The sequence below is a fragment of the Myotis brandtii genome, unplaced genomic scaffold, assembly GCF_000412655.1.
Source record: "Myotis brandtii unplaced genomic scaffold, ASM41265v1 scaffold332, whole genome shotgun sequence".
Lineage (NCBI taxonomy): Eukaryota > Metazoa > Chordata > Mammalia > Chiroptera > Vespertilionidae > Myotis > Myotis brandtii.
Genome location: NW_005362797.1, coordinates 1,659,732 through 1,677,209, shown reverse-complemented (window position 1 = coordinate 1,677,209; position 17,478 = coordinate 1,659,732).

Sequence of the window (17,478 nt, the reverse complement as noted above, 5' to 3'; positions counted from 1 at the left end):
TCAAAGGGGGGGGGGAGGAGACATATGTAATACTCTTTGTAATACTTTAAGTAATTAAAAAAAACACGGAAGACATTCTATGCATTAGTTGGAATGAGTAAGAAGCCAGAAATGTTTGTGACATGGTGAAGACAAAATGTTTTTTCTCTCAACAGCAAAAACAACAACAAACAAAAGAAAAACAGAGAGAGAGAGAGAGAGAGAGAGAGAGAGAGAGAGAAAGAGAGACAGACACTAGGAAAAACTCAAAAAGATACAAGAAAATCATGGTCCAGATAGTGGCACACTAAAATGAGCTTATAAAAGAGAATCAATTTATAATAAAAGAGAATCAATTTGATCATGCTACTGGGAACACTCTCCTTTGAGTCACCCAAGAGTTGTGACATCGAACTGAAGAGTAAGAAATGTGGTCCTAACACAGTCCTTGTCTCTCCAGACACCAGCATCTACCTACCCAACATAATGTAAATGCAGTTTTTGATTTTCAACTCAGAATGAACCTGTAGACCAAGCAGAGAGGACTTACTAGTAGCATGGTTACAGACCAGGATATAAAGCTGTCAATCAGAACGACCGAACAGCATAGATCAAACTGACAGAAGTTGAAAGGGGAACATGGGGGAGCTGATATCTTCATCTCACACCCTGTGGAGTTAAGAATTTTTGTGTCAAGTTCATGGAATGAGAAATAGAATTTTAAGGACATTAAAGTTATAAAAGTAACCAGAAGAAGAATTAAACATAATACTATGACTACCAAACTTTGGAAGGAGAAGTGAACACCGAGTAAGTAAACTTTTATTTTCAATACTGATAGATAATGTGTAGTATTGATAAATTACGAAAAAGAGGAGTAAGATATTGCTTATGGTTATGGGGCAACCACCAGAAGACACACAAAAAAAGAAATAGTCAAGCCATTGACTTTGGATGTCGCTGTCTTATGGTTATGGGGCAACCACCAGAAGACACACAAAAAAAGAAATAGTCAAGCCATTGACTTTGGGATGTCGCTGTGGGTCAAGGTGGTAGAATGTTACTTCTATAGTATTTTATTTTTTTATCCTATACGTGTAATTCCTTTCAAATTTTGAAAAATATGTATAATTTTAAAATCACTAGGGAAAGCTTAATCAGAGGATGTTTGGCAGATATAGACTCTTGTGTTCTGGGAAAGCCCAGTGAAATTCCTCTCACCAGCAATAGAGAACACAGCCTTGGTATCCTCTCAATTTCAGGACCTGCCTACACCAAAAAGAGCGTGGTCCACACAGACACATTTAAATCTGATCAACTCCATTTCCTTTACTTATTTACCACTCCTCTGTGTCCCAACAACATGGATCACCGTGAATCTGATGTCTCCCAGATGTTTCAATCCTTCGTTGCTCAAAATAGGGATTAACTGATTCTCAGCTGTGGTCACATGTTAGGCTCTCTGATGGGACTTTAAAAATATATCCTTGCCAGGCCCCATACGAGACTAATGAAATCTATGACTCATGCTTTAATATTTTAAAAAATTCCCAGGTGTTTGTATCCTATACTTAGAGTTGATAATCCCTGACCCAGTAGTCCTATGTGTTCTCATCAGATTATTGAAACAGGTTCGCCTCAAGGTAGCTCACACCTCCTTCATCATCACAGTCCTTGCAAGAGAGGTCAGATTTCTTCTCAGCACAGCATTTGAATCTCCTGACAGCTCTTCCCATCTTAAACTCTCTCCTTTAGTTTCTTTGATCCCCAATCTCTTTGCTGAGCCATCCCCTCTCTACTTCATGGGACACCCTTCCCTGGCCTTCTTGAGACTCTCATCTCCATATTGTTCACATTATCTCAGGAATTTTAACCACCTTTTTGACCACCATTATCATCTCCCTAAGGATGGCTCCCAAATTGTCATCTCTATCTCAGATCTCTTTCCTGAGCTCCAGGACTGTATATCCAAACGTCTATTGGATATTTCCACTTTAATATCTCATAGGTACTTCAAACAAAAGCTGCCCCAAATGGAACGCATCATCTACTGCCCAAAACCCTTTCTTCTATCTTTCCCACCATGTTGAATAGCACCAATTATCCAACACTCAGCTACACAAACCCAAACTCCAGGGATTCCCTAGACACTTCCCTTTTCCTCCTGTGACCAACATCCAATTCATTCTGCCTTAGTCAACCCCCTTCTGCTTTATCTCTATGACTTTAGGTCAGTCCATTATCATCTCTTCCTCGGATGTTTGCAACCATCTCCTACCCAGTCTCCCTGCCTTAATAATGTCCCCTTCTCCCTGCCTTGATATTGTTCCCTTTCAATGCTCACTTTGGCCAGCATGATCATTCCAAAGCACAAATATGACTGTGTCAATCTCCCGCTTAAAACTCTTCAATCGCTTCCTCATGGCCTTCCAAGTCCAAACTTAGAAAGGTCCAGCAGGCATGTAATAACTCATTCCTCCCTGCCTCTCTGGTTTCAGCACCTGTTCAGCGCTGCCAACAGATGCCCTGCGCATCTCACCATCCCCGCCCGCCATCCCCCTAGTCTGCCAGCCTGCTTCCTCCCTGCCTTCCCCTGCAGTCTCCTGGGCCTGGGATGCCCTCCCTGACTTTCAGCTGTCTTCTACTCACACTTCAAAATTTTTCTCAGAACTCACCATCTCCCAAGTCACCTCCTCCTTCTCAGGGCCTATCCCAAGGCCTGGAAAACAGTAGGTGTGCTCAAGAAATGTTTATAGAATGACTATACAATCGCTATGAACTTTAGAGAGGGACTAGAATTACTGTATGAAGAAAGTGAAAGAATTATCTCTAACTCTCAAATACATTGGCATTAAGGAAGTTTTTCATTGGTTTTCAACATACTCTAAAGAACCCTGGGGATCTCACAGAGCCCCTTCAAAGGCCCCCAGTAGAGATCTCCATTTTAAACAAGACGAGTACTCATTTCATCTATTTTATATGTTGGTCTTCTGAGAAAGGTCTCATTTGAATGAAGTGTTTTGTGGCTAAGTAATACTTGAAAACCAATGGTCTAAAGTAGTGGTCGGCAAACTCATTAGTCAACAGAGCCAAATATCAACAGTACAACGACTGAAATTTCTTTTGAGAGCCAAATTTTTTAAACTTAAACTATATAGGTAGGTACATTGTTATTAACTTAATTAAGGTACTCCTAAGCTGGCCTTTGCTAAAAACATCCTCAATCTGATTGAGGTACGTTTGCTGAGGTCGACCCCTTCCAACTCTCCCATCCACACTCGTCTTGTATACTTGTTTCATCTATCTCCTTTCCGAAAACCGACTTCTGCACATGGGCCAGGAAGTTTCAATCGCACTGTCCGTGCACGCCCACGCGTGGTATTTTGTGGAAGAGCCACACTCAAGGGGCCAAAGAGCCGCATGTGGCTCGCGAGCCGCGGTTTGCCGACCACTGGTCTAAAGTATTCAATTATTAAGGTAAACGTTAATATTTATTTGATTACTCTCCCCAAAAAGTTCTCAGCAATTTCTATTTCTTCTTTAAGCAGAAGAGCATAGAGATGTTTTCTACTGGTTTTACTTAGTATGTCTTAGTGACAGACTCCTTTTTTTTGGCTTTAAAAAGAAATTATTATTTTGAATTGGCAATATAGGGTTATGGTTAAAAAAAGGAATTCAGTGAAATATTAGCCTCCACAAACACCCATCCCCCATCCTTCAGTGACAATACTGTTGCTGGCTTCAGTGTGTCATTTCAGAGATTTCCATGCAGGGGTCAGTGCTCTGGTGGGAAGGAGGACATCCCCTTGCTAGGGACATGAAGGACAGCCTTCTAGATGCCACTGATGGTTTAAGCATTACAAACTCAGAGTGGTCCCAGAAAGACACCTGGCCCTGCTATCCAATGACTGTCAGGAAGAAGGGCTTAACATCAACTCTTCAATAGCAAAATCATTTCTGGCAGACAAACTCTAGCATTTGCTTGGCTCATATCCAAATACCCATTGAGGTCAGCTTATTTACTTTCCTAGGGGGACATTATTCTCCTAATAGTCCTATTTTGGAGGAGTTATCAAGAAATTACACTGCTTAAAATGAGATGGTCTGTAGGTGCTTTCTGACTTTTAAAAAAGATGATTATAGTAAGTATTTGAAATTTCCTTAGATGGTTTTGGGACAACTGATCCTCAAATGGGAAAGAAAAGAATATTCCTATCTATCCCCACCACAGAAATAAATTTAAAATGTACTGAAGATTTAAATGGAGGAGGGAGGAATACTCTAAATCCATCAGAAGAAAATAGAAGAGAACACCTTTATGAATTTTGGAGAGAAAATGCTTTTTAAAATATATATATTTTTTATTTCAGAGAGAAAGGGAGGAGAAAGATAGAAACATCAATGATGAGAGAGAATCATTGATCAGCTGCTTCCTGCACACCCCCAACTGGGGATTGAGCCCACAACCCAAGCATGTGCCCTGACCAGGAATTGAACTGTGACCTCCTGGTTCATAGGTCGATGCTTAACCACTGGGCCACACCAGCTGGGCAAGAAAATGCTTTTTTTTTTTTTAAGATGACACAAAAAAGAAAAACTATAAATAAAGGCACATTTGATTACAACTAATTAAATACTTTTGTCAAAATAACACCATGAACAAGATTAAAAGACTGGGAGAAGGTATTTTCAAATCAGCTAACAGACAGAGGATTATAATCTAGAATGCATATAATTACCACAAACCAGGTGGGAAAAGGCATATAATCCAAAGGAAATGGATTGAGAATTTATACAAGAGGAAATAAGAATGCACAATACATGTATGAAAAGATACTCAATTTCATATATAATTAGGGAAGTGCAATTACAACAAGATTTTTTTTGCCAATCATATTGGCACAGTTTTTAAAGTTTAAATGTTGGCTGGGATGTGGGAAAACTGGTATTCTCATTCACTATTGTTGAGAGTGTAAATTGATGCAGATGCTTCAGAGAGCAATTTGGCAGCCTCTTAAAACTTTGAAAATGTGCCTCTCCTGTAACAGCAATTTCATTTCTAGATATCACCTTAGAGATACTCTCACACGTCTGGACAAGGAGCCATGTGCAAAGATGCATATTTGTGCTTAGTTTTCATGTAAACGTCCACCACTAGGGACTGGCTAAAAATACTGTGGTATCTGTACTCTGTGGAATATTTGCTGCCTATTATTAGTTTGCTCAGGCTACCATCGATAGAGTGGCTCAAACAATAGATATTTATCATCTTACAGTTCTGGGGACTAGAATTTGGAGACCAAGGTGCTGGCAGGGTTGGTTTCTTCCGCGGCCCCTATCCTCAGCTTGTAGATGGCCATCTTCTCTCTGAGTCTTCATACGGTCTTCCCTCTGTGTGTCTGTATCTTTATCTCCTCTTCTGCAAGGACAGAAATCATTGGAGCAGAGTCCAACCTAATGGCCTCCTTTTAACCTAAGTATCTCTTTAAAGACCCTATCTTTAAATAGTCTCATTTTGAGGCATTGGAGATTAGGATGTCAACATGTAATTTGGGGCTTGGGGAAGCACAATTTACTCCATAACACTACCCCTAGAAGGAATGAGCGAGATCCATGTGCAATAAGGGCAGGAGGCATATGGTACATCCCATCGGCTGCTGCTCACTACCATGGGCATGAAACACACACGGGCCTACACAAATGCCTGACGTGTCCACAGTAGTCCTCCCTTGTCAAGGTCAACCGCGGGCTGAAATATTAAATGAAAAAGTCCAGAAAGAAACATTTTATATATTTTAAATTGTGTGCCGTTCTGAGTAGCATGACGAAATCTATTAAGTCCCGCTCCGTTCTTCCCAAGACGTAAAGTAAGACGTAAACCAAGACGTAAAATCAGCGTCTGCACGCCGTGCACGCTCCCCACGCTCCCCACGCTCCCCATCGCGGAAGTTCCCGGCTGGGTAGCTCCGTGCTTGTGTGTCCATCACCCTTATTTTACTAAATAATGGCACCAAAGTGCACGAGTAGCGGTGCTGGCGGTTCCTGTACACCAAAGAGAGGCCATGAAGTGCCTTCTTTGCGTGAAAAGGTGAGTCCGGTACAATAAGATGTTTTGAGAGGGAGCACATTCACAAAGCTTTTATTACATCGTGTTAAGACAAGAATTGATTTATTTTATGATTCGTTGTTGTTAATCTCTTACTATGCCTGATTTGTAAAATGAACTTTATCATGGGTATGTATGTATAAAAAACACAGCACATACAGGGTTTAGTGCTACTGGAGCAGCGGTTCTCAACCTTCTGGCCCTTTAAATACAGTTCCTCATGTTGTGACCCAACCATAAAATTATTTTCGTTGTTACTTCATAACTGTAATGTTGCTACTGTTATGAATCATAATGTAAATATCTGATATTCAGGATGGTCTTAGGCGACCCCTGTGAAAGGGTCGTTCGACCGCCAAAGGGGTCGCGACCCACAGGTTGAGAACCGCTGTAACTGGAGTCAGGCATCCGCTGTGGGTCTTGGCACATATCCCGGAGGAGAAGGGGGGATGCCGGTGTATAAACATGTCGGCGTTGGGAAGGATCATTGCAAACCCATTGCGGGTGGCCTCTGTGTTTGTTGATTAAACATGACTTTACCTATAATGTTTTATCTCTTTAAAAAAAAATATTGAAAGCAAACACGGTAAAATGCGAATGGTTTCTAATTCTGAGTAAAATAGGGGAGTCTCGTTATTCTCGTCTTTGTATTCTTCTGTATATTTTTTTAAAAAAAAACTTGAAAGACGTTTTAGAAAGCAAAAAGATGGCCAACTCATCCATTCTTCGAGATACTTTAAGTTTCTTTTTTGGGTGAAGTCAGACCACGAGGGTGCTACAAAGCAGGCCTTCACGTCACCGCTGCCTCCCCAGAAAAGCATGGCTCCGTCTCCCTGCATTTGGGGGTGACGCAGCTGAGGGGTGCTCTGCGGCTCAGCCCTTTCGAGTTTGTTCTAGGAAGGTGGTTGGTTGATGATCTCGGCTACCGCTTACGAGGATGATTTGTTCTGGAGATGCTGTTACGAGCTGACGAACATCCTTTTCGATTGAAGAGGGGCGCAAGTAAATAAAGGAGTATAACAGCAAATGCCATAAACAGCGGTTTCTCCCGGGTGGGTAACAGGCTCAGGCCGTTAGAGAGAGGAGAGCAGCCTGTACTGAACCCCTGCCACCGGCCGGGCACTCCGCTGGAGGGTTTCACTAATTGCCGTTTGCATTTGAATTTCCATAACCTCATGAAGCAGGTTATGAGGAATAATGAGTCTAAGTAGCTTGCCCAAAGTCACAGAGTAAGGGACTAGACCAGGGTTAATTAGAAGAGAATATTTTGAGGAAAAACGTCTTTGGGAAACCGTGGTGCTTTAGGATTGCACTGGGAATGGAAGAGGGGAGGAGACAAGTGCTTGCTCCTTTGCTGAGAATCTGCTTCCAGGGCAGCAATTCTGTGAACCAGAGATTTTTATCCCAGTTTTGAAATGAAGAGACAAAAGTTTAGAGAGGTAACAAAATAAGGTAACAAAATACTTTTTTTTTTTTACTCGAGATGACACAATAAATGCATCTAGGAGGCAGGTCTGTTTTTAGGACGGGAGGAAAGGCTCACGTAAGGCTCTTCCATGGAAAATACGTAGGAGACCCTACTTCCTTTGTCCCGTGGTATTGGTTTGTAGGGCTGCCGTATCCACGTACCACAGACTGGGGGGGCTTAAACAAGAGGAACTTACTTCTCACAGTGCTAGGGGCTGGAAGCCTCATGTCAAGGTGTATCCGTCTGGGTTGTTGTTTTTTTTTTTCTGAGGCCTCTCTCCTTGGCTTAGAGATGGTTGTCTTCTTCCTGTGTCTTCCCATGGGCTTTTTTTTGAAAGGACACCAGTCATATTGGATCAGGACCCCTAATAATTACCCCTTTTAAACTTACCTGTTTCTTTAAAGACCCTGTCTCCCAATACAGTCCCATTCTGAGGCACCGGGGTTGGGACTTCAACATCTGAATCTCAGGGAGACACAATTCAGCCCATGACACCCGTCATTCATGGTTGGGCTCAGGCCAGGCTACTGAGGAATAGGATTATTTTAGGAAGTGGTCTGGAAAGCTGGTAATCGCCCTAAAAAAAAAAAGAAAAAAGAAAAGAAAGAAAGAGAAAAAGGAAAGGGAAAAGGAGCCCTAAGTCATACATCTCTAGAGGGATGATTAGGGGAAAAGGCTGCCCTTTTCATAATGAATAATTCCTTATGAACTAGTCTTCATTTCAATTAATTCACGTCGCATCCTACTTTAGTGAAGCCACTGTTAACGTGTTCAAACACAGCTGAGAAAAAGAGAAACTACTTCTTTAAGGCATGAATGAAATCATCGACCACTCAGATAAAAGCTGCTTGGTGTTTCCTACCCAAATTTAACACCAGACTTGAAAAGGACAATCCAGTGTCCGCTTGAATTGGTGATTCTCTTTGTCATTATTTACTAAAGTGATCTATTTGGGACCCGGGGGAGTGGTCTTCCCCAAACTGAATGGAATGAATGACTTCTTATTTCCTGGGAATATAAATCTTACAGGAAAACTCCTCCACTTTGCTGAACAATCAAGTGATTCAGTGACTATCTGTAGAGGATGGGAGTCTTTCTTGCAAGTGATGTGTGTCTGTTTTTAGATCATTCAGCAAGAAAGAAAATCTTGCCCCTAACACTTTATTATTATTATTATTATTTTTAATCTTCATTTCGGAAGTAACATGTGGCTTAGGACACTGTTGTTCCTCATTTCCATTGACTTTTTCTCTTGGCGGGTATTGAGTCTCACCGCTTTAATTATTACTTATATACAGATGACATTCAAATTTACACTTCATTTCCAGCCCTTTCAGATGATGTCACCCTTTGCCTCACCCCAAATTTGGCTCACGTCTTGTCTTGGATGAGCCACAATTTTCTCTGATTGAATATGGATGAGATGGAGGCTTTGCAGCCTAGTTGTAAATAAACTGTAAATGCACCGGAGTTAATTTACCTCATTGATATCCTGCCCCTCCAGTTAAAAGCAAGGGTGTTCAGTGGCTGACTCTGAATTATTCTCCTTTCATCACAGACGACTGGGCCAAGGGGTTAATCTCTAAAAAATCACCCAAAGATATAACAGTTCCCATCCCTCCCAACTGTAGCCAGAATTTTGGTTATCTCGCAGCTGAAAGCCTGCCATGGTCTTTGCAGAGGCCTCCAACAAACCTCCTGTTCACGGTCTACTTGGAATATGGCTGCCCTTTGGCCTTGCTCTGTGTGCGCAATCCCGGGGCAGTTTCCCTTTGGGCAGCTGTGCTAGTTTCTGGTGCACTGAATAAAATGTCATTTGTCAAGATCTCGGCCAGATTCTCTGCTTTCACACAAACCAGCTTTTGAAATGACTTAAAATTTTCGTCTCTCCTTTTCAAGACTTGCTTGCTGTTTTGTTTCATCGTGTGGTTGGGGATGAACCCTGCATAGCACCTCAATACTCATAGAACATGCAATCTCAAACAAAAATGTGTATTTGAAAATACTAGGATTATTTCATTCTAATCATTAGCCTACGAGAACCTGGCACATAATGAGCAATAAGCACTCAATAAATACTCGTCAGGCCCAACCAGTGTGGCTCAGTAATTGAGCGTCGACCGATGAACCAGGAAGTCACAGTTCGATTCCCGGTCAGGGCACATTCCTGGTCAGGACACAATTTGATCTGCAGTGTGGGGCATGCAGGAGGTAGCCAATCAATGATTCTCTGTCATCATTGATGTCTCTATCTCTCTCTCCTTCTCCCTTCCCCTCTGAAATCAAGAAAAATATATGTTAAAAAATATAAATAAATAAATAAATACTTGTAGGAATAAAAACTGAGTAAATGAATTTGTAATCCTTTGACCCATTTGTGGGTTTTGCTGCTGTAGTTATTTATATATATATATTTTTTACCTCTTAGGTTATTATGTAACCGTGTCCGTGTAATTATTATTTCAACTAAAACATATTAGAAATCTCCATTAACATAACTGAAGGGTATAAAATAGAATGTTTGGAGTTGTCAATTAGCTAATTTGTCTTGTGTTGCTTTTCTTCATTATTTCAGTGCAGCTAACGGTTCATTCAGCACATTTTAATTAAAAACAAACATATGTGGGGCTGCTAAGAACTCTAGTGTGTAGTAGTGTAGTTAGACAGGGATGGCAAATATTTCTAGCAGTGACCATATGATACCTTCCATTCATCTCAGCAATAATCCTCCAAATCTAATTACTGGGAGGATGGCAGCTGCACTGGGTTAGGCTTTGCTTTATTTTTACCGCGCTGTATTTTTTCAGCCTGTTGTATTGTGGCAAATCAGCTGCTGTGGAGTCCTTTCCAAGGCTGAAATCTACAGGACTTTCCCCGGTTGCTTTCCCTTGAGATACTACCCATTTGTTCCTGCTGTGTGCCTTCTGGCCTGAAGATGTTCCAAAGAAAAGTATGGTCTTCTGACAATATCCCTTTCTCTGTTTATACAAATATGTGAGGCACGTTATTATGAACTGAGGATATAACCGTGGAGCAGGTGTCACCAGAAGCCTCGTAGAGTGATGTGGCATTATCCGCATGAAACCGTCATGTCCCAGGGTCTGGTCTTCAGCTGTGCAGACTTAGAAGCACAGTTCCATCAGTGCAGGAGAGTAGCAGAGTTTCTTACTAAGTGAGGACACAGAGGAGAATGTAGTCATTTGAAATGAGAATTACAACAATTTAAAAATATTCACTTATACGCCATGTTCCTCTAGGGAAGTCATTGAGAACAGGGACCCTGGAGTCAGACCACTTGGGGTCAGATATGCTTTGTGCTGTTCACTAGCTAAGTGGCCTGGAGCACGTTTCTTAATTTCACTAAATGTGATAGGCAGACTTTACGGTGGCCCCAAGAACCCTGCTTCCTAGTGTCACACCTTTGTGTCATCCCCCTCTCCACAGTGGGTGGGACCTGTGATGTGCTTCTAACCAATGGAAGGTGGCAAAGGTAATGAGATGCATGTGATTATGTAAGAGCATAGCACCCATCTTGGTAAAGTTTCTCTCTCATCTCATCTCATCTCATCTCATCTCATCTCATCTCATCTCATCTCATCTCCCTAAGATGCCATGTAAGAAATTCATCTACATTGAAGCCACCAAATTGGAATGAAGACATGGAGAGACCAAATAGAAATAGAGATGCCCACGGAGTGGCCTGTTTTCCAGCTATTTGAGTTTTTCCCTTGTAGGAGGTAGACATATGTATGATGAGGCCCTAAAGAGGATTCCAGCTCTAGTCATATGCTGATCGCAACCATGGAGAGATCAATACCAAGTGAGAACACCCAATTGGCTGAGCTCAGTCAATTCCCAAAACTGTATGAGAGAGAGAGAGAAATGATTGTTATTGTTTTAAGCCACTGCCTGGAGGTAGCTTGTTAGGTAGCAGTGGAGAACTTGAAAATATACACATATCCAAACTATTGTTTCTATGCATATACAGCCACATGGACATATATTCTATTTTATATACAAAACTAGGGGTCCAGTGCATGAATTCGTGTACCTTGAAAGGAACTGTGGGCCACAAGGCTGTGGTGGGCATGGGGCGGGTCTCAGCCCATCCTCCGTGCCCCCGCCTGGCCCCTCCAGCCGTGGCCCCTGGTCCCCTGTCTGCCAGCAGACCCGCTCCCGCCGCTGCCACTCCCATGCACTGATAGCGCTGGCCCTGCTCACACCTGCTGACAGTGCGGAGCTATTGGGGCCAGTGCCAGCAGTGGGTGCAAACGGGGCCGGCGCTGTGAGCGGGTGTAAGCGGCAGCTGCTGCCCCAATCACCCCTCAGGAGCAGGGGGAGGTGGAGAAGCCCTCAGGGGTGATCAGGGCCAGCAGCCACTGCTCACACCCGCTGACAACGCCGAGTGATCAGGGCTGGAGCCTGGCGCCAGCAGCAGGTGCAAGTGGCGACTCCAGCACCAGCAATGGGTGCAAGTCGGGCTGGCGCTGGCAGCTGGTGTGAGTACCCTGGCGGGACCAACCTCAGCGCATGAGAGCAAAGAATTTTGCTGCCGACACCCGCCATGCTCCGCTCATGCCCCCTGGTGGTCAGCGCACGTCATAGCGACTGGTCTCAGTTGTTTGGTGGTTCCACCATTCAGTCTATTTGCATATTAGGGTTTTATATATATAGAATATATAGTCACAAGGCTTGGTAATAGTGGTGCCGGTGCAATTGTCACATTTACTATTACATGGTAGACACTTGCCATCCTTAGGGTCAGCATGCCTGGTTTGATTATTTGTAAATTCCAGATCCATGATGTATGGTCATTTCGTAATTTTGCTGAGCCATGAATCTGAGTCACAGGCTTATGGGTGGGAGTGAATTTCTCAGCTAGCAAGTGACCCTAGCTGACTACCAGCACAAACAGGGTACTGTTCTCTAATAGATTCTTATGTAGTAAATTTTATGATGTACTTGTTTTGCTCCTCTGTAAAAATAAAACAAAAACATATATATACAAACACCAAAAAACACACACACACACACACACACACACACACACACACTAATCTGTGTGGAGGGTTTTTTTCACCCTTTGTTTCCTCCTTGCTCCTCTGCCCCATGATCAAAGCTGAAGACCTAACTCTGTGGCTTTCTGTCCCACCGTGCTAAGACTTTAAGGGACCTTAGCAGATATTTTAAAGCCAAAGAGAGAAGGCTGAGCTATAGACAAGAAAATTGCAGCGGGAAGGCCTGGGAGGGTTGGGGGCAGGAGGGAGGGGGGTAAGAGATCAACCGAAGGACTTATATGCATGCATATAAGCATAACCAATGGACATAAGACACTGGGGGGTAGGGGAGGCCAGGGGATTGTCAAGGGCGGGGAAAAAAAAGGACACACATGTAATACCCTTTGTAATACTTTAAGCAATAAAAAATTAAAAATGTGAAAAAAAAATAAAATAAATAAAATAAAACAAAAACATATATATACAAGCACCAAAATAAACACACACACACACACACACACACACACACACACACACACACACAAAGCCAACTCTAAAAATACCAGCTGACTGCTAATCTTAGTGATAGGAATGAAGAAAAATTAAACAAGACTGACAAAGCAAGATTCCCCACCCAATAACAGAAATTTCAAAGGACAGGATGTCAAATGTGATGGCAGCTTGGCTTTATAATGTGAAAAGAGTTGGAATGTGCAGTCCCAAAACCAGGGAGCATAGTTGGTTAAGCCATTTTAGTGAGAACCCCAACCAGAATGTAGTAGTTTATAAAGTCATTAGTAGCCTGAGGCATCATTCATGGTTTGTTTGTTTTTTCAGTTAAAATATACTGCATTTTGGGAGGAAATTATATGCTAGTTATATTGCACAATTTGTGGGATACTCACCTCTTGAATTTCAACAGAATGTAGTCCTTAAACTTCACGTATGAGATGCTTTGCTAGGCATTTGCAGCACTGACCAAGGTTTAAGGTCCTTGCCCTTGACATGCATATTGTTTATCCAGATGATGGGTATGGAGGGAGGAGGAGAAATAAGAAACAAACAAAAGACAACTTACATAGTACCACTCTCACGTATGGTGATGAATGTGGCCTACATTAGTTGGTATAGAATATAAGGACTGTTCATTCAGAGGAGAAAAGGAGAGAACTTGAGATCTCTCATGGGATCAAGTCCAAGCTCCTTGGCCCTGCATTCAAGGCCTCCCATAGTCTCATGCCAAGTTTATCTCCAACCTTCTGTCTTAGTATCTGCTATATAAAACAGCCCTTCCAGTCAATTTGGTTGAGTCGTTAAGAAATACACCTGCCTCTCAATTTATGTCCTATTAATTGAAATACAATGAAAGAGAAATGAGCAATTTTAAAATGTGCTTTTAAGTATTATTATAACATTTTTTAAATGAAAGAGAAATGAGCAACACACATACACATGAAATAATTTCAGAACAGCAAATTTAAACTGCCTGCCAATTTTTTGAACAAAAAATTCCTTCACAATAGTGAGTGTAAAAACTTTATCATGCATGATCTACCATGCCCCCCTTTCCTCCTGGTTGAGCTGGAATGCAGTCAAGCCCCAGGGGATCCTGGAAGTTACATGTAGAAGATGGCAGAGCCTCTGGCAGCTGGGTCCCTGAGTGAGTGTGTGCAGGAAGGTCACCTAGCAACCAGGAGGGTCTCTGTCAAACGGTTACACATGTGAGAAGTAAGCATCTATTGTGGTTGGCCTTTGAAATTTAGGGTTTGTTTATTATAGCAGCTAGCGTCATAGGCAGTTTGCATCATTGTAATCAACACGCTCAGTTAATATGAAGAAGTGGGAAAAAGCTATCACTACTAGCATCAAAATAGAGGTTACCAGCTGCACTGGTACAGGCTAACAGGCCAGTTTCCATCAAGAATATGGATTCTGGCAACAGACTGCAGGATTGAAAGCCAGTTCTACTATTTTCTGGGTTATATGCCTTAGGCAAATATATTAGGTTGTGTTCTCCAGTGAAGCAGAACCAATAGGATGTGATATCTACGTCTATGTCTATGTCTATGTCTATGTCTATGTCTATGTCTATGTCTATATCTATATATCATGTCTATAAAGAGATTTATTGTAAGCAATTGGTTTATGTGATTTTGGAGGTTTAGCAAATACAAAATTTGATGGGGGAAGCTGGCAGTCTGGAGACACAGTAAAGGAGATACGATTCAAGTCCAAAGGCAGACTGCTGGTGAACTGGGAAGGGCCAGTGCTGCAGCTGAAGTCCCAGGCAGTCTGCTGGCAGAATGTCCTCTTGCTCAGGAAGGCTGCTCTTCTCGTTCTCTTCAGGCCTTCAACTGATAGAATGGGGCCCACCCAGCATTATGGAGGGCAATCTGCTTTACTCAGAGTCCCCTGATTTAAATGTAAATCTCATCCAAAAACACCCTCATAGAAATATCCAGGATAATATTTGACCAAATATCTGGGCACCATGGCCCAGCAAGTTGACATACAAAAGTAACTATCATAGGAAGCTACTCAATCTCCCAGTGCCTCAGTTTCCAAATCTGTAAAGTGGAGATAATGAAAGAATCTATCCTATTGGGTGACTATGAAGACTAAATGAATCAATGTATGTGGTTAGAACAGTGTTAGCACATGGCGCTCTGTAGGTGTTTGCTCTTGACTATTATTGTTTATTATTATTGTTATTAATTACTGTTGTCACAGACTTTGGCTGTATGCTTCACTCTGATGAAAATGCCAAGAAAAAGTTTACGAAGGGTCACCAAGAGTAACACAGTGTTTGGTTGGAAACACCCCTAATATGCTGAGAGAATTCACACATTAGAATTCTTATAGTGTTGGAAGTGGAGACTTGCATGCTAGCATTTGCAGATTATATTAGCCAGTGTGCCATTAGTCAGTGGCTATTTTTTTTCTTGTTGTTATTCTATGAATAAATTTTAATATATTCCATTTTCCCCATAAACTGTTTATTTACTGCTCATATGAATGCAATATGGCAAAAAACATTTACATGACTGGAGTCTTTTGAAGTCTACTAGAGCATTTTTCCTGCTTTTCATTCCCTTCATTTCTGGTGAGAAAATTCATTTGTGCTCTACATGTTTTTTAATGTACAATTGCTTCTCAGGCATGCAACATCAGCATAAATCAAAAGGCTGATGTAGAGTAGAGTGCTTAACAATCTGGCTTGGGGTTGGCCAAGCCCCAGCTTCTTCACAAAGCGTTATTGTGAAGTTTGAATGGGGACTCTCAGCACTGTGGCCGGCACTCAGGAGGCTCTGGGTGAGCAGGGACTGGGACGATTCCTTCATTAGTGTTGTCTATATTGTTGTAACAATGTTCCTCCTTGAGCTGAAGAGACCTAGCATCCTGGGTCCCTGAATAACTGTGTGGAGGAAGTCACCTAGCAACCAGGATTACTTCTGTCAAATTATTCTATAGGTAGGACGTAAACTACTATTTTGGTTAACCTTTTCAATTTGGGGTTTCCCTTTTATAGCAGCTAGCTTGTTAGGCACTGTGCATCACTTTAACCAATGTGGTCAGTTAATGTTGCAAAAAGGTCACTTACCATTTGTGATATCCTCTCTCCCGCTTTGCAGGCTTCAGAGGCCGTAGACTCCTGCAGAAAGTATCAGCTAGGTAGCTTATTTCCTCTCTGTATCTACTAGCCAGCCCCAATGTTTCTCCTTTTATGGAAATGCCCTGCTTCCCCAGTTAGATACTATCACAGGTATGGCTTTCAGGATGAAAAAAAAAGTAACTTTAATTTTTTTCCTTGAGTTACTGGCAGAGCAGAAAAGGAATTCCAGTTAATTTTGGGGTTTTCCTAATTTCATTTGAAGTTACATCTAAGTTCTGGATTGTGAGGATGGGCATCTGGTCTTTAATGTCACCATCTGATGCAGGCATCCTCATTTCTGTTGGTATTTCATTGTCAATTAACTCTGGAGTTTTCACTTATTCTTGACTGTAAGACCTCCCTCCATTGGTCCAAGTCTCAGCATTTTCATGATGCTTATAAGTACATGAAGGTAGAGAGACTTGTGTGCGAGTCCAAGATGTATGGAAATCTGTCTAGGGGTCAGTGGGTAGAAGAAGGTACTAAGGACAAAATAAAATCAGTTAATATTTTGATATTTCCAAAAATATAATTCCACCAGAAAAAGAAAGCCCCTTGAGTGCAGGAACTGTACCCTATCCTGATACCCTGTAGAGTAAATCAAGTTAACCTTATTAAATATTGGCTTTTGCTACTAAAGGATAAAGAACAGTCAATGGGCCACAGAAACAGAAGAGGAAAAGATTTCCCATCAGTTTTGAAATAGTAACTTCAAGGGTAGAAGGATGCTGGTAAGGGCTGAATTGTGTTTCCCCCAAATTCATATGTTGAAGCCATACCCCCCAGTATTTCAGAATGTGACTGTATTTGGAGACAGGGCCTTTAAAGAGATAATTAAGTTAGATCGAGGTCACTGGGGGGCCCCCAAATCACTATAATGGGTGTTCTTAAAAGAAGAGGTGATTAGAATACAGGCACAGAGAGGAAAGATCAGATGAAGACACAGGGAGTTCCTCTAATCCTCTGCCTACAATTTGGCTACAATTTGTCAGCATAGGACTGAGATGCATCTTCAGTTCTGTGCTGAGGAAGTTTTTATACAAGTCATACTCTATAAATTTGTTTCTCAATATGCAAATTTGAACACATTACTTCTGCTTCTAGTCATATCGGAATAACCAGTACTAAGTACTACTTGTTTTCTTCTTGCTGTAAACAGCGAGAGGACTGGACAAAATATATGATACAATTATTTTTAGACATTAAACAGAAGGACTATAATCCCGGAGAGAAGGGGGAAAAATAAGGTGAACGAACCAAGTGGGAGCTATAAATG